Here is a 17,740-nt window from a genome sequence, read left to right as displayed (position 1 = left end):
TGAGGCTCGACTGCGACTAGAGTACAATGTTTGTATTTGATGTAAGAGAAACTATAAGCATTTTGTTAATAAAACATTGTATGTTGTCGCATTTATAAATTAGATTATATAAAATCATGTTTACATGAGATCATGACTGGATTCTAATGAGTTTGCAACTACATGATAGAAATACAAATGAATTAGTCTTGAATGTCATAAATGATTTCATGTATATGTGATATTTCAATATGAGTTGCATGTATTGAATTATTGTGTATTAGATGAAATGCATATTTGAGTTTATAAAAAACTTAAAAACACATGTATGAGAACAAAGTTCTTGAGATGAGATTTGAGTTCCATATATAATAATTACAAAGGTGCTACTATACTGAGAATATTATAGCATGCTTAGAACCCCATAAATCACTAAGAAAGATGGTGAAAATGGCTGCTTGATGGCCATCAGCGTGTGAGCCGCCACTGTTGGGGTCTTCGAGATTTATACATGTAGAGAAACTACATCTCTGCATGCTTAGAAAATTGGTAAACCTCAAAATCCTAGGACTTGTCCCTTGAGAATACTTGAATGAGAATGTTCCTTGAGAACATTGTCGGGAGACAATGAAAATGAACTCAAGTGAGAGTTCATATGAATGCATGAGATACATATATCTTAGGAAATGTTAGGGTTTCATCGAGAGAGTTTGAGACTTTAGAGTAGATTAAAATATAACATGTACCATAAAAGCCTTGGGGCAAGTATAGCTCTAAACTTTTGATTTTTCTGCTTTCTATCAAGGGTCTTAAACTGTAATAGACTGAGTGAAAGTGGTTCATAGTCTGGCCAATATGATAGAATTGTGATATTTTACACGGATTGCTATGCCTATAATAGGCTATTACCAGTATAACCGAAATAGAGAGTAGTTAGTATTGAGATGATGGTAACTTGTAATAATTGAGTAACAAATTGAGAAAAATTAAAAGACACAAACATGTGTGCGATGTATGATCGAAAACGAAAATTAAGACTAGGGGTTTTATAGCCCACTACAATTGTAATTTGAATTTATTTCTGATTATAATTTATTTCTTACTGAGTTTAAACTCACATCCTTTAATTATTACAATTGTAGGTTTCAGGTGACTTGAAAGACATGACTTGGTATTAGGACGTTGCCAGCCTTGTTTAGGACATAGGTGACCTTGTCTTTCAGCATGGCAGTTTTTTTTTTTTCTTTTGTTTATTGAACTTGACATATGATGCTTCACTTGGTGTAGTCTTTATAGCTTTGAATGATGTAGTCTTTATGGCTTTCGTGAGATTTGCTCTATTTGAACTTAAATGATAATATTTATTTAGAAAAAAAAAATTTGTGCCATGTTTTCTGTGGGCTACTTTGGTATTTTCTTTTACAATGTGATACCCATGAACCCAAACTCCAGAAGCCTTGGATCAGGGTGTTACACTTTAGGTTGAGATCATATCTAAAATCTGTCATACAGTTTTGTTATTTGCTTATGATACTTGTTATGTGAATTTTGTTGGATGATTGGTTGATTGAAATATTTTATTACTCATTTTTCATTTTTTTTCCTTAACGTAGCTCAAGTAGGAATAGCGGTAAAGTAGACTTCCCACCATGATTTCGGCAACGAGATTGCATTATATTCTGTGGCTGGTTTGTCTGCGCTTTGCTTTTCTGTTTTCTGTAGAGCTCTACTATATTTCCAGTATTCTCGACTGTCCTGTGTATTGTTTATGGTCTTTATCAGTAATAGCCTGGTGACACTTTGTGTGGCTGATGGACAGACATTTCTTTTGGGTGTTGTCTTATCACCAAGACGTCGGTATCACACTGGGCCAGCTGGTTCAACCCATTACCGTAGATGCATGCAAATTTTACAAAGTTTTTGACCCATTCACATGGCTCAGATGTATACGGGTTGGGTTCCCTTCAGATCCAGGAATTACTGATTGCGACTTAGCCTAATCAGATTCGTAGTCTTGATTTGGGGTTGGGTGGGCAAAGCTAATATGGATACACCTTTAATATATAATCGGATTCAAATTCACTTCGAATGCAAGATCATTGCATACTAAATCTCAATCCAATTATTAATCGAATCTGAGTTTCTTTCTTTTCTGAAGAAAAAAAAATTGAATTTGCGTTCAACTGGGCGTTCGACCAATATCCAACCTGTTAACGTTAAAAAAAAATGGCTTCAGCCAATGGAAATACCAACAGCAAGACATGTAAACTTAAGTCTGAACCATACTACTGAATTCGCTATCGAGCTCACTAAGAGATCCGAGGTAATCAAATTTGCAGGAAAATGAGGTTTTGAAAAATCCATATTTCAGTTAAGATACATATCTCCAAAGAGAAACCAATAGGATAAAGACACGTGTATCTCCAAGGGGAGTGTTTGTTTTACCCCACTCAAGGGAAGTCACTTTCCTTTGAAAGGAATGACCAGGAGGGAAGGTACTTTCTCGTGGAAAGAGGTGTGAACCCATTTTGACGAAAAGAAGAAGAAGTTATTTTGCATTTATTATGTAGGCCTCACCACGTTTTTCTCATGAAAATGTTCGTTTTACCAGGCCCTCTTGCCTATGAAAGCGGTAAGAAGCACTAAATTCCTTGAATTAGTTGTCAAATCCAGTTTTTATGTGCAAATACAAAGCAGACTGTCTCACCTCCTTTCTCATTCCCATTGTCAACTCTAAAGTCGGTCCTGAGGAATTTGTACCATAGTGACAAATATCGCGAGAAATTGCCTGAAAGTTTAAAATGGCAATTTCTCGCCAGATTTTCAAAATATCGTGAGATTTATGAAAAAAATATAAATACCATGATTTAAACACGATATTTACGTTTTAAACGGCTATTTATCACGAAAAATGTGTACTTTTAATTCTAAATAATTTTTATTAGTATTTTCTTATAAAAAATAATTTTTATATTTTTTAATTTATTTTTTTATTGCCAAGATTTTGCTGAAAAAGCGCGAGATTTATGAAAATTTTTCAATTTCTCACGAGTTTTTGAAAAACGAGAAATTGCCGTTTAAAACTTTTGTCACCATGATTTGTACACACATACCTTTGAAATAAACATTATTCTACGGATATTATTCTAATAAATGGGTAATATGGAAGGTGATGAGAAAAAATCGATATTTTAAAAGATATATAAGCTCCTAGCTTTCATGTCAGACATATTTTATCTTCGGGTTTTTTGCAAATTACTCCCTGCCTTATAGTCAATTTGCAAAATAGTTCCTTCCTTGTGCCATTTCGCAAATACTCTTTCACCGTTATAACAAACTGGTCCTTCTGTCAAGAGCTGTTAGTTTGACCATGGTTATTAACTGGTCACAAAATGCCCTTCATCAAGCAGTTTTTAGTGTATTAACTTTTCGCAAATTAGTCTTAAATTTGTTCACATTTTGCAAATTGGTCTTTCTGGAAGGGGACCATCCATCAATTTGTATGTCTTTTAACAGTTACTGTCAGAAAAGCTAACAACAGCTGTTAACCGCAAAGACTGGTTTGTAAGGGTTAATGAAAAGGCAAGGACTGTTCTGCAAAATGGCATAAGCCAGGGACTATTTTGCAAATTGGCTATAAGGCAGGGACCAATTTACAAAAAAAAAGCCTTTACATTCTTTTGAATGTTTGGATTGGTGTTTAGGCCTTGTTTAGATGACGGAGGCAAAACTAGGTTCTTAGAGAACTAGCTTTGCCTATAAACCTGGTCTACTTTGCCAAGAACCTAGTTGTTTAGGTGTTTTGGCTAACCAAAAACTGGGTTTTTTTCATGTTTTTGATTTGCAAAAATTCAAAAAGGAAAAAAGAATGGCCATACATCAAAATAAAGCAAAAAAGTGCCCAGCTATTTTTCGATAATCTATTAGCCTGGGCTGGTTCTGACCAGCATTAGCCATGCCAGCCATTACTACCCGGGTCGTTTTCTGACCGATAGATGCCCAAAAATGCCTATGAGTGACTGCAAATGAATTTAAAAAAAAAAGATTTTTTTCTTTGACAATTTTCAGCCTGTAACTGGATGCAAAGTAGTGCCTTTTCTTGAAAAAAAAATAGTTTTTGATTAAAAAGTCATTTTGAAATCTTTTTCCTTGATTACTTCTCTTACAAGGTGTGAAATCTACTATGGAAGAAGAATACCCACACTCGCCTTGTTATTAGATTGCTCTGTCTCTATCAATTTGGATGGGACAAACTACTAGGTTTAGTCCTATGGTGGAACCTAATTAGTCAGAATCTTAGTGATTTGACAAAATTGGTTGGGTTTAGTATAGGGCTGGTAAACAAGTTGAACCAAACCGGCATATTCACGATCGGCTCATTTACCAATTTATTGAGCTCATGACTTGGCTAGTGTTCGTGTTTAGCCGAGCCAAGTTCCTGCTCGTCTCGTCCCCTGGATGAGACAAGCCAAACACAGGCTGACTCTTGGAAACATATTCCATGTTATCTATACATGGAATTTATATATTTTTTATATATTACACATAATAATGCATAATAGTTCATATTTTATGTATATGCTTTCTATGCATCCTTTTCTTTGTACATATATTTTATACATTCTTCTTTTTATATATTATACTTAAAATATATATTATACATAAAAATATATTTTTTATTTGATTAACCCTTCGGAGCCGAATACTCGGTCTTTAGGCTCAACTCATTTAAGCTAAATAAGCTGCTCATGGCTAGGTTTGCCAGCTATATGAACCGATCATAAATGAGTCATGAGCTGCTCGGTGCACTTACCAGCCCCAGTTTAGTGTACCTATGGTATTTGGTGGAACAATCAATTTGGTAGAGTCGAGGTCCACTCATCCTTATCTTCATACTCCTCTTCGGGATTTCATTGATACAAGTTGTTTCGATCAAATCGGACTTTATGGATGTGATCTACATAGTTCATTTAGTAGGGATCAATATTTGAATCGCTGGAATCCGACTTGTTCACAGGATTGTTTAGTAACTAAAAAATTCAACAGGTGAGACAACAAAATTTTGAAATTTAAAAAAAATACGTATTTTATTTTTATCAAAAAGGTACAATCCGAGGGTTCTTTATTATTAAATCAACCATGCTGAATCCATCTATGTGTGTCAGATTTGATCAAAACAACTTGCATAAATAAGATCTCCAAGGGGTATGAAGATGGGGGATGACATAGGGGAAGAGTGAAACCAAATTGGGTCAAGTTAGGTAGCAAAAAATCTAGACAGTAAAATCTAAGAAAATGCACATGATATGACGCAATGGTGCAGAAGCTAGATTTTTGAGAAACAGTTATAAGGGATAGAAAACATGGCTTTTGTATCCCTGCCCAGGGTGCGGGAATTGTTCGTTGAGGCAGAGTTCCACTTGTAGTGATGGCAGCTCCGTTAGTTAAGCTCAAAATGAAGTTGGATTCATGAAAGCCATTTAAGATGGAGTTTGTAGTTGAAGTTTCAGGTTTGGTGAGAATAACATAAGGAATGAGCAGAATAGTATATATTCAATAGCAGAAGATTTCTGTTCAAGTATGCCATAGAATTGAATGAGTATGTTCATTCAGGACTTTTTTTATTTTTATATTTTCATGGAGAAACCACCCTCAGGATCAGAGACCTAGCCGCGCTGACTTTGCCTGCCATACTTGTGATCGTTGTCCTGAGAGTGTAAAACTTCGTGGGCTTACCTCTTGCTCCCATGGAGTTGCCATGCTTCGCACAAGGGGTGATGCCCATGGGATTTGAACCTATAGTACTTGCCTAGCGTTCTAGGTCCCAATCTCACTACACCAAACCCCTTTGGGGCATATGTTTGTTTAGACTTGAGATTCACACTCTACAGTCAATGCTATTTTTTTTTAATTTGTGTGAATAACAATAGCAGGTTGTTAACCTAAACATATTATGAAACAACATATCAGAAATATATAATAATGAAGAAAAAAAAAGAAACACAAAACTACCCCTGAAATGGCTCTGAGAATTTAACACAAATCATTTTCTGAAATGAATTCTAGTCTTCCCTCTAAGATGAACCATCATTTTCATCGAACGTCATCTTTGCTGCTTGTTTCTTTTTTTGTGGGAACGTACGTCTTTGCCTCTTGCTATCTTACTCTGTCTTTAGCTTATATCTAAGTTCAACACTTGTATTTGAATATTTTTTTTTCTGAAAGGCAAGCTGGGGTTAGGCAGTTCCCCACCAGTTATTACTCAACGTACCGCTGGGGTTTGAACCTGCAACGTCCCCACCACAAGACGTGCACTGACAGCTCCTACCAACCACACGGAGCCCCAGTTGGTATTTGTATTGCTTTTTATTCTATCAAGAATCATGACTTATACAAACGACTACTGTTTTATTCAAAACAAACATTAGCAGAAATAAACAATAGCTAAAAAAATCCAAAGGCTCACTTCTTGTTTCTCACTACCATGGTTGTTCAGTTTCCATGCTGAACTTCTAAATAATGCAAGGCCTTCGCATTTACATAGAAATTCAGTAGTTCGGTATCAGTCTGTTCTACATCTAACTGGCATGTGGTTTGGGATCGTGAATGAGTTGCAGCAAGTTAGTTCATGTTGAACCGCTCGGAGCTTTGACCAGTTAACTTGTTGGAGCCAGTTCAAAGGTCAAAGTTAGTGCCAGAGTTTGATGAGAGCATCTCTAAAGATGGATACACCAAGGGAAACTGGTCGAAGCCTGCATCATTATCCATGACCAAATTCTCAACAGCAAACTCTTTTAAAGATGCATCTCCATTGAGAAACTGAACCACCTGCCTCATGGTAGGCCTGGTCTCAGGTATTGCCTGTGAGCAGAGCACACCAAGCTTGAGCACCAACTGTGCTTCATCCACAACGTATCTCATACCAAGCTTTTCATCAATAGCATTCAGTATCCATCCACTCTTCCAGCACATGAGCACCCAGTCCACCAGAACAATATCTTCATCTGGTTGCCGTAAATCAATAGGCCTCCTGCCACAGGCCACTTCAAGAAGCAACGCACCATAGGAGAAGACATCGGAGCTCGGCACAGCTCTGCCGGTTCGCGACAGCTCTGATGCCATATACCCCAGAGTGCCCACAACATGAGTTGTCCGGGGATTGGCACCATGCTCATAGAGTCTTGCAAGCCCAAAATCACTAAGCCTCCCATTCATTTCACCGTCCAACAAAACATTACTTGCCTTTATATCTCTGTGCACAATAACCTGCTCCCACTCTTCATGCAGATACAGAAGACCAGAAGCAATTGATCCCTTGAGAATCTTGAACCTTTCTTCCCAGCTGAGGCTCCTCTTATTCTCCTCGAAAAGAAATCTATCTAGGCTCCCATTTGGCATGAAATCATAAATCAGAAGCAGGTCCTCTCCTCGCCTACACCACCCTTGCAATTGAACCAAGTTCCTGTGCCTCAACCGTCCTAAGCTCGATACTTCGGCTACAAACTCCCTCACGCCTTGTTGTGCACCATGAGACACTCGCTTGACCGCAACCTCCATGCCATTGCTTTGCAGCACTCCTTTGTAGACACTACCAAAACCTCCCGAGCCTAATAGTCCCTTCTCCTTGAAGCCTTTGGTTGCCTTGTACAGTTCCTTGTAAGAAAACCGATGTGGGTACTCTAATTCCCACTCTTCAACTGTCTCAGAAGATAGCTTCCACTTCTTAAACAGTACAAAGGAATAACTAACTATCGCTACCAAAAGAAAGAGTCCTATAGTTGAAGTATATGGCAAGAATCTAGATACCCTGCTACTAAATTTTGACCTGTTCGTTGGAATGGAGGGAAGGCGTGACAGATCTAGAGGTGGGGCATCTTCATTGATTGCAAAGCTCCATGCTAAGATGTAGTGCTCGCTCTTAAGCCTACCGGTGCTGGAAGAGAACCCTACATACATGAACTCATTGAGAACAGTAGATAGATCAATGGTATGAGACATTAATGGGCGGTTGAGACGGTGTGTTATTGGAGCAATGGTTACATTGAGCAGCCTGCTGTGGGATTCATAATTGATCCATGCCTGGATTGGTGACCCACTTTGCAGATCTATCTGTTGCAAGCTCCTGTCGTCTAAGCTGCAGGTTCAGTCGTGTTTGACACCATGCTGTTTATGTCTACTCCAACATGGTTGCCTTTGATGTTATCCGGAAAAGTATCTCTCACAGTGTCGAATTCCACTGCAAATATATGATTGGAGGAGTTACCATTGTTGGAGTTGTTAAAGAGGCCGAGATATTGGTCGGGGTCAGCATAAGGCAGGCTGGTGGAGGGAGCAATCGTGAACGCAAGGCCATGGCCACCAAATTCCTCCACTTCGGAAACGATGGCGAAGACTAATCGAGTGCTGAAAGATAGAGTCCAATTAGCAGAAGATGGAGTTTTGAAACGAAAAGGCGTGGGGTAGAAAGCATGGCCTTTGAATCCCCTGTCAATGGTGGGGGAATTGTTGGTGAGACGCAGAGCTCCACTCGCAGTGATGACAGCGGAGTCAGTTAAGGTCAAGTTGGATTGACGGAAGCTATTGAAGACGAAGGAGATTTTCGCTGAAGTTGCAGGTTGAGGTTGAGGTTGAGAGAGAGTAATATGAAGCAGAACTTGGAGAATGAGCAGAATGGTGCTTGCTAGGGGACGACTTCTGGTTGGGTATGCCATACGCGTGGACTTCAATACGCTAGCGTGTTTGTTTGTTGACACTTGAGATACTTTCTGCAAGAGCAGAAGCTGTGTTTCAGTTTACCTGATTTCCACAGGAGGAGGTAGGTATTTGTTAGGGATGACAGTGGACTCGAGGGAAACGGGACCCGCTCCGTCTTACTCCGTTTGGACAGGAGATGAAAGGAAAATGGGCCCTCACCACCGGCCCCCTTTGGACTATGGATGGAGGACATAAAACGGAGATAGAGACGGGGATGGAGATTCGGATTTTGAGACCTTGCTCCTGCCATTCCTAGTGTTTTGTTATTAATAAGGTTTATTGTCATAAGAAAAAAAAAGTTAATTGCATAACTGTTCTTGAAAAGCGGATCAGGTCCAAGTCACCTGGAAACCAAACTTGTGTTTGGGAGAGGGTGGTGTATGTTCGCCCCCGATGATTCACTGAATCCCACGTCTGTGTTCGGGGCTTTGAATGAGCACCACGTATACAAGCACATGGGGCTCATATTCCCGTGTATGTTGACATAACTTTGCATCGGACTCTGGTGTTGTTGCAAAGACTTAAGTACCCTTTCTTGCTATTCTTCTCATAAAGTGATGGTTTGAGAAAATGACAAAAATATCCTTTATTCAAAAAAGAAAAAACAAACAGTTCAAAAAAAGGACAAACATGTCCTCCATCCAGAAAGTCGAGGATGATGTTGACTCTTCAAAGTCTTCTTCTTTTTCTGTTCAAAAAAAGGACAAACATGTCTTCTTCTTCTTTCTCCGTAAAACACTGTAAAACCCTCTCTCTCTAGAGAAGAAATCAAGGGAAACAAAGAGTTGTTCCTGGAGAAGGCCATGAACATCAACCCTCTCACTCTCTCTCCCTTCTCTCTCTATTTCTGTGCACATCCAACAGACGATCCTACATTGCTCCATCGTCATCTTCTTCTTCTTCCTTCTTCGTAAAACACTGTAAAACCCTCTCTCTCTAGAGAAGAAATCAAGGGAGGTAAAGGGTTCCTCCTGGAGAAGGCCATGAATACCAACCCTCTCACTCTCTCTCCCTTCTCTCTCTACTTATGTGCCTGATTTAGAGTTTTTGCCCTTACAGGAGGGGGGTCCGGGGGTTCATCCCAGCGTGGGTAGCATCATTCAACTAAATTAGTTGTAGATCCTGATTCAGAGTTTTTACCCTTATAGGAGAGGGGTCTGGGGGCTCCTCCCAACGTGGGTAGCATCATTCAACTTGAAGAGTTGTGGAGTCTGATTCAAAGTTTTTACCCTTACAGAAAAGGGGGGTCTGAGGGCTCCTCCCAGCGTGGGTAGCATCATTCAACTTGATGAGTTGTGGGGTCTGATTCAAAGTTTTTACCCATTCATATTTTAAGGCATTAGATCTCATGTTTGAACATCCACGCATGTGCAGTTTGCTTTCATCATGTTCAGTTGCTTATAGATTATACTTTGAATTCTGGTGCATTTTAGATCTATCGATTTGTATGTAATTAGAGCTCATTTTAATCTAAATTTTTTACTGCAACTTCATGCATATGTCTTCATGCTCTCCACCAAAAATCAGATCATTCTGAGTTTGTTTGACCCACTTTAAAAATCGAGATTCAAAACCTGTTATTTTGCACCGTCAGGATTTTAGCAGAATCAGGACCAACTTGCGGAAGTGATTTCTCCCTAACCAGAGATGATCTTTCCGATCCGTAAAAAAGGTTGTTTTTTAAATTGAATCTAGTTTGTTCATACCAAATTTCAGTGATTTTTATGGTGTTTTCGTACCAGTTTCGGGTCAAAAACCATAACCCTGTCACCCTGTGTCATTTTAACGGCTCAGATTTTGATCCATTTTGTTTGAATTTTATTTTCCTAATGGGAGATCATTTTTCAATTCTGTAAAATGGGTTATCTTTGTTTATGTGCCTAGTTCATCCCTGTAAATGTTCAAAATTTTTCACGGTCAATTACTATTTTATTTTGATTAAATACAAGAACCTTGTATCCAGATTTTATAAATGTTCTGATTTTGGCCCCCATATCATGAGTGTTGTAGCACTTTTTCAACAAATCGTTATTTGATTGGCAATATTCTCCAGCAAATTGTTGTTATGATTTTTTTGAGTCTCTAATGAGTCTCTACTATGATTTGTAGTATTTTTGGGTCTCCAACGAGCCTCACAATGATTTATAGTGTTGTCCGATCTTTTAACTATGATTTATAGTGCTTTGAGGTCTCCAACGAGCCCCACAACGATTTGTAGTGTTTTTCGGTCTTTTAACTAGGATTTATAGTGTTTTCGGGTCTCTAACGAGACCCACAACGATTTATAGTATTGCTGGACCTCGCTATAACGATTTGTAGTGTTTCTCGCTAAACACTACAGCGATTTGTGATACAAATCGCTATCCGAATCAGGACCAACTTGTCAGGGCCATATCTCCCTAACCAGAGATCATATTTCAAATCCGTAAAAAGTGGTGTCTTCGTTATGAAGTCTAGTTTATTCTTATGGTCATTTGATACCCTATTTAGATCTAAAACCAGACCCCTATCAGTCTGCCTTATTTGAGTGACATAGGTTTTATTTCATTTTGTAAGAGTCATATCTCCCCAACGGAAGATCATTTTTCAAATCCGTAAAAAGGGTTTTCTTCCTCTATGTGTCTAGTTTATATCTCGAAAGTTTTATAACTTTTTATGCACATATAATTTTTCAAACCTGTTAAAAACCGAGACATGTTATAAAATGTTATAAAACTTAAAAAGTTTGAAACTTCCTCTATGTGTCTCGATTTTTAACAGGTTTGAAATATAAAATAAGCATAAAAAGTTATAAAACTTTTCAGATATAAACTAGACACATAGAGAAAGAAAACCTTTTTTACGGATTTGGAAAATGATCTTCCGTTGGGGAGATATGACTCTTACAAAATGAAATAAAAACCTATGTCACTCAAATAAGGCAGACTGATAGGGGTCTAGTTTTAGATCCAAATGGGGTATCAAATGACCATAAAAATCGCTGAAAATTTACAGGAATAAACTAGACTTCATAACAAAGACACCACTTTTTACGGATTTGAAATCCGATCTTTGGTTAGAGAGATATGGCCCTGACAAGTTGGTCTTAATTCGGATAGCGATTTGTATGTAGTGTTTAGCGAGAAACACTACAAATCGCTATAGCGAGGTTCAGCAACACTATAAATCGCTGTGGGTCTCGTTAGAGACCCGAAAACACTATAAATCATAGTTAAAAGACCAAAAAATACTACAAATCGCTGTGGGGCTCGTTGGAGACCCCAAAGCACTATAAATCATAATTAAAAGATCGGACAACACTATAAATCATTGTGAGGCTCATTGGAGACTCAAAAAAACTACAAATCATAGTAGAGACTCATTAGAGACTCAAAAAAATCATAAAAATAATTTGCTGAAGAATATTGTCAATCAAATAACGATTTATTGAAGAAGTGCTACAACAGTCATGATATGGGGGCCAAAATCAGAACATTTATAAAATCTGGATACAAGGTTCTGGTATTTAATCAAAATAAAATAATAATTGACCATGAAAAATTCTGAAAATTTATAGGGATGAACTAGACACATAAACAAAGATAACCCGTTTTACAGAATTGAAAAATGATCTCCCATTAGGAAAATAAAATTCAAACAAAATGAATCAAAATCTGAGCCGTTAAAATGACACAGGGTGACAGGGTTATGGTTTTTGACCCGAAACTGGTATGAAAACACCATAGAAATCGCTGAAATTTGGTATGAACAAACTAGATTCAATTTAGAAAACAACCTATTTTACGGATCGAAAAGATCATCTCTGGTTAGGGATAAATCACTTCCGCAAGTTGGTCCTGATTCTGCTAAAATCCTGACGGTGCAAAATAACAGGTTTTTAATCTCGATTTTTAAAGTGGGTCAAACAAACTCAGAATGATCTGATTTTTGGTGGAGAGCATGAAGACATATGCATGAAGTTGCAGTAAAAAATTTAGATTAAAATGAGCTCTGGTTACATACAAATTGATAGATCTAAAATGCACAAAAATTCAAAGTATAATATAGAAAACAACTGAACATGATGAAAGCAAACTGCACATGCGTGGATGTTCAAAAATGAGATCTAATGCCTTAAAATATGAATGGGTAAAAACTTTGAATCAGACTCCACAACTCTTCAAGTTGAATGATGATACCCACGCTGGGAGGAGCCCCTAAACCCCCCTCCTGTAAGGGCAAAAACTCTAAATCAGGCTCCACAACTCATCAAGTTGAACGATGCTAGAGTTAGTGTGAAGGTCAGTCGGTGTTTGATGGAGAAATGTTGGACGGTTTGTTGGATGTGCACAGAAGTAGAGAGAGAAGGGAGAGAGAGTGAGATGAGGTTTTACCCCTCTCTTGTAAGGGTAAAAACTCTGAATCAGGATCTACAACTCATTTAGTTGAATGATGATACCCACGCTGGGAGGAGCCCCCAAACCCTCCTCCTGTAAGGGTAAAAACTCTGAATCAGGCTCCACAAGAGTCAATGTACAGGTCAGTCGGTGCTTGATGGAGCAATGTATGATCTTCTAATGGATGTGCACAGAAGCAGAAATAGAAGGGAGAGTGAGAGGGTTGATGTTCATGGCCTCCTCCAGGGGAGATTTCTTTCTCGGATAATCCTGCAGTGCAGAGACTGGGTCTTAAATAATCATCTTCGAGGCACTTAAGTCTTTACAACCACTCTTTTTCAAGAACCATCATTTTTTTTGCACCAATGGAGGAGAGGGTACTTAAGTCTTTGCATTCTTATCAAACTCCAACGCTAATTAGTGCTGACAAACATGGGGATACGAGACGCACATGCTTACATACGTGGTGCTCTTTGGGACCCCCGATCATGAGATGTAGCTAACTGCCCTGTTCGGGGGGGGGGGGAACATATAACCTGCTTTGTGTGTTTGGAAGGAAACTTTCTGGAGGGGGCAAATCTGAAAAAGATAAAAAAAAAAAAAATACTTTTTTAAAGAACAAAGTGTAGCTAACATTGTCCACATATATATTATGTGGAGAGAGAGAGAGAGAGAGAGAGAGTGGACCCCATTTTCACCTTTAATATCTTTGATAATGTTTTATGATTATACAATGGAAAAGAGACGATCTTGATTCCATTTGCTACATAATTTCTCGACGATAGTATTTGTAATATTCCTCGATGGCTGAAGTAAAAAGGATGGGCTCACCACCAGGAAATTTGTATCAATATCTTCAAATTTTGTAGTAAACTTTTAAGAGACAAGATGACTAGTAGATGAGTAGGGTAAGATGGAATGGATCCGGTTATCCCGAAATCATCGCTATCATCATAAACCCCTTGGGATCTTATCATTGCGAGTCCAGTCGTTCCCAAATCATCACTATCATCATAAACCCCTTGGGATCTTATCGTTGCGAGTTGTTTTGATGAAATGCAACCTTGTAGATAGGCTTATCATGATTAATTTCATAAGAATCACCCCTTCGATCGTGTTTTTTTTAATGAAAAATACATGACTTTATAAATTCTAAAATTTTAATATTTTTATGGTTGTTGATTTTTGACTCACTGAAATTTTACACAGATACCATGTAGATCACACCTGTAGGCTTAGATTATGTAAAAACAACTTGCAAGAATGAGATCATGGGAAAGGGGTGTGTGAGATAGGGGTGTCAACATGTTAGATCTGGTCCAGACCCAGTGAGTCTGAACCGGATCTGACTTTGAGGTGCTTGTACTGGGTCCAGACCCTGGTTCAATAGGGTCTACCATAAGAAAAACCATACCCGGGTCCTATAAGGATTACGTGAACCAGACCCACAATTGACTCTTCTGCCTTTTTGAAAGACCATTTTGCAAACCAAACCAAACCAGAGAGAGAGAGAGAGAGAGAGCTCGCCTATTCTCGATCACATGTGTATATTACATCTTAGGAAGAGGTTACAAAAGATTTAGATCAGCTGAAAATGAGCAATAGAGATCAGCAACAACTCTATCGTCAAGATCCCCAAAAACTTGAACGGCAGCTGGAGAGTCCAACAAAACTTATTTCAAATGAGAACTGGCGTAAGAGAGATGCAATGAATGTAGAATTCTTCAATTCCCGGATCAGCTAAAACACACGATCATCTTGACATATGAGATTGGATCTGGATCCTTCTGCTTAACAAGTTGAACATTCAAACCATATCCAACCTGTTAACTCTTGGTTGTCCAATTATTGGAAGCTGACGGTGAGATCTGATCAAGGTAATCAAACGTTGAACATTCAAACGTTGAACTTTCAGCTTCTGCAAAATAAAGTTTCGAAATACACGTTTTAGTCACGATGCACACAAGTCAAGAGAGGATCAGGTCCAAGGCACCTTCCATGGAAAAGGAGGGTCCAACTAGCCTTGGATGCCATTCATCAACAAGGTAAAACGACACCAAAAACTAATCAAATTGAAGGCTCCTTAGGCGCATTTCTGTCCAAGGTGCCGTCGACCTGTCCACATATGTCCAGCTCGAGAGAAGCATATAGGACAGCTATACGACTTGTATCTCTAATTATTGGATCTCAATTTCAAAAAATAAAATCCAAGAAATAGTGGTTGGTCTACAATACAGGTATATCTTTTTTCTTGCTTAAGCCATACACACCATTGTTGAAATATTAGTGGTCTCTATTGATTTTGGTGGGGCAATTGGTTCCACAGTGCAGCTACAATTCTTTTTCTTGCTTAACCCATGCATTCTCACCCCGCGTTGTTGACAGGGAGAACTAGCTAGTTGTCATTTAATGAGGAAAATAACTGCTTTGTCAAATACACCATTGATTTTGGTGTGGAAACTTGGTGACACGTGCCCTAAGATGCTATGAAGTCAATCCTAGTAATTGACAGGACGTGGTCATTTGTTTGTGCAGCATGCTTAGCGTGAAGCTCCACGGCTGAAGACCATCCATCTCGATATTTTTTTTGAGAAATGTCAAGATAGATGGCTGCCAAGCAGGTCGCTGCATGCCCACCATTCACTGACGTTGCATATAAGTGCTGTTCACAGAAATAAGACTTTGTTTTGGGAGCTCGCGGAGTACTCGAAGGGAGCTTATGCATTTGGAAAGTGGAGGCTGTAAATTCCTGGAATTGGCAGCCACCACCTCGACAAGGTGGCAGTGACCAAATTCAGTCCTGAGTGCAAATGCAAAGAAGAGACTGTCTCACCTCCTTTCTCATTTCCATAAATTAAGTGCCTCCTCAACATGACAAAGGAATTAGTGATGGGTGAGTGTTGAGATTCGCACCTTATAATCTACCTAAACATATAGTCTAAAATAACATACAAGCAATAGAAAAATTAAGTGAACTGAGCTGGAGCGGGTTTGCAGTCGGCCTATTTATCAGACCTCAGGTTGCCATAGTGCTTTGCAAGAGTAACGAGTAAAGCAACCCTACTTGAACCATTGCCTGTGGCTGTAAGGATAAATACTTCGTAAAACATGAAGGTTCCTATTCTCGCTAAACTACTTTATCTATGACGTTCCTCAAAAGTAAAAATGCGTTGCAATTTTACTGTCTTGATAGTGCTATTTTAAAGAGAACCCTATGTTGCAAACAATTAAAATAAAAAGCACCAAAGGTAAGAAGGTAAGAGTAAGATTAAAATTTCTTGCAAATGTGCTCTAGGTTCTAATTTGATCCTAATACAATTATATTCTTAAGTTGGAAAAATTAGATACGATTAACCAATCTAAACCTTTCAGGCAAGGCAAGGCAAGGCAAGGCCTTTGGGATGGACAGTTTCCTGTTACATTTAAATTTGAATTACTATTAGTTTTTTATCATTCTACTATTCAGTTTCCATCTTGATTTATCAATTTCTATAATCGAAGGACTGATTGTTAAACATGGCTGTGTATTGAAACTATATATAGAAGTATAATGATATGAAAAACCAATTCTCCATGAAAAATAGCATTCAAATTTAGGTCAATCAAATATATAGCACAAAACATAAATAAAGCACTCAAAGACAGCTACATAGCCTAGCTTCTCAAAAAACTAATTTAAAACCCAATACAACCCAAATAACCCTGATTGGAAATACATGTCCAAACAAAGCTATAAATGGCTAAAAAAAGAAATTTAAACCGAACAAGATACAAGATTAAGTGCTATATAATATGTGTAAAACCCCCTCCGGCAAAGTCGCCGGAGGGGATAGACATTAAAAAAAAAAAAAATATGTAACTGCGGTTTCCCCAAAGGAGAAACCGCGTAACGGAGGGGGGAGGATAATCCTCACCCCCCGAAATCCGCGGGAGGGTGAGGGTTATCCTCACCCTGCGTGAGGGTTATAAAAACCCTCACGCAGCCTCCCTCCACCGCACCCAAACGAGCGGCAGAGGGAGAGAAGCAGAGAGTGAAGGGGGAACGAGAGAGAGAGAGAGAACTTACCGGCGACGGCGACGGCGGCGGCGGTGAGGTAAGCCCCTTACCCCATCTCCTTCTTCGTTCTTCTTTTCCGTCGAAGTAAAGGGGGGCCGGCAGCCATTGCTGCCGGCAAGTCTCTGAAAATCAAAATGAAAAAAAAAAAAAATAATAAACAAACAGAGTTAGAGGGGGGGGAAGTCGGCCGGCCCCTATGGAGTCCGACTCCGACGGCCGGCATCCGGCGACCGACCAACACCGATGGTCGGCCCCGGATGCCGACCCAGGTGGGTGGATGCAGAGAGGGGGTCGGCAGGGGCCGACCCTCTGCCACTGTATTCGGAAGGGGCTCAGCCCTTCCGCCCCTTTTTATCGAGGGGACCGGTTCAGTCCGGCCCGGACCGAACCGGGTCGGTCTGGGTGCGACCCAGACCGAGCCATCCGGTCTGGGTCGTGCCCAGACCGAGTCCCTTAAAAAAAAATTTGTTTGGGGTGAACCGGTTCGGGTCGAACCGGTTCAGACCCAACCTGTTGGGTAAACCGAGTCGGGTCAAACCGGTTCAGACCCAAACCGGTTTGATGGACCGATTCG

At 39.2% G+C, this 17,740-nt stretch overlaps 1 pseudogene; it reads right to left on the bottom strand.

The window, feature by feature from the left end:
- Positions 1-6,654: 6,654 nt before the first annotated feature.
- LOC149848072 (L-type lectin-domain containing receptor kinase SIT2 pseudogene) lies at positions 6,655-8,690 on the bottom strand (annotated as a pseudogene).
- Between the last annotated feature and the right edge of the window lie 9,050 nt (positions 8,691-17,740).

Source organism: Nuphar pumila, chromosome 1 (assembly GCF_984573655.1).
Source record: "Nuphar pumila chromosome 1, dmNupPumi1.hap1.1, whole genome shotgun sequence".
NCBI lineage: Eukaryota > Viridiplantae > Streptophyta > Magnoliopsida > Nymphaeales > Nymphaeaceae > Nuphar > Nuphar pumila.
This window is presented reverse-complemented; position numbering and strand designations above follow the sequence as displayed.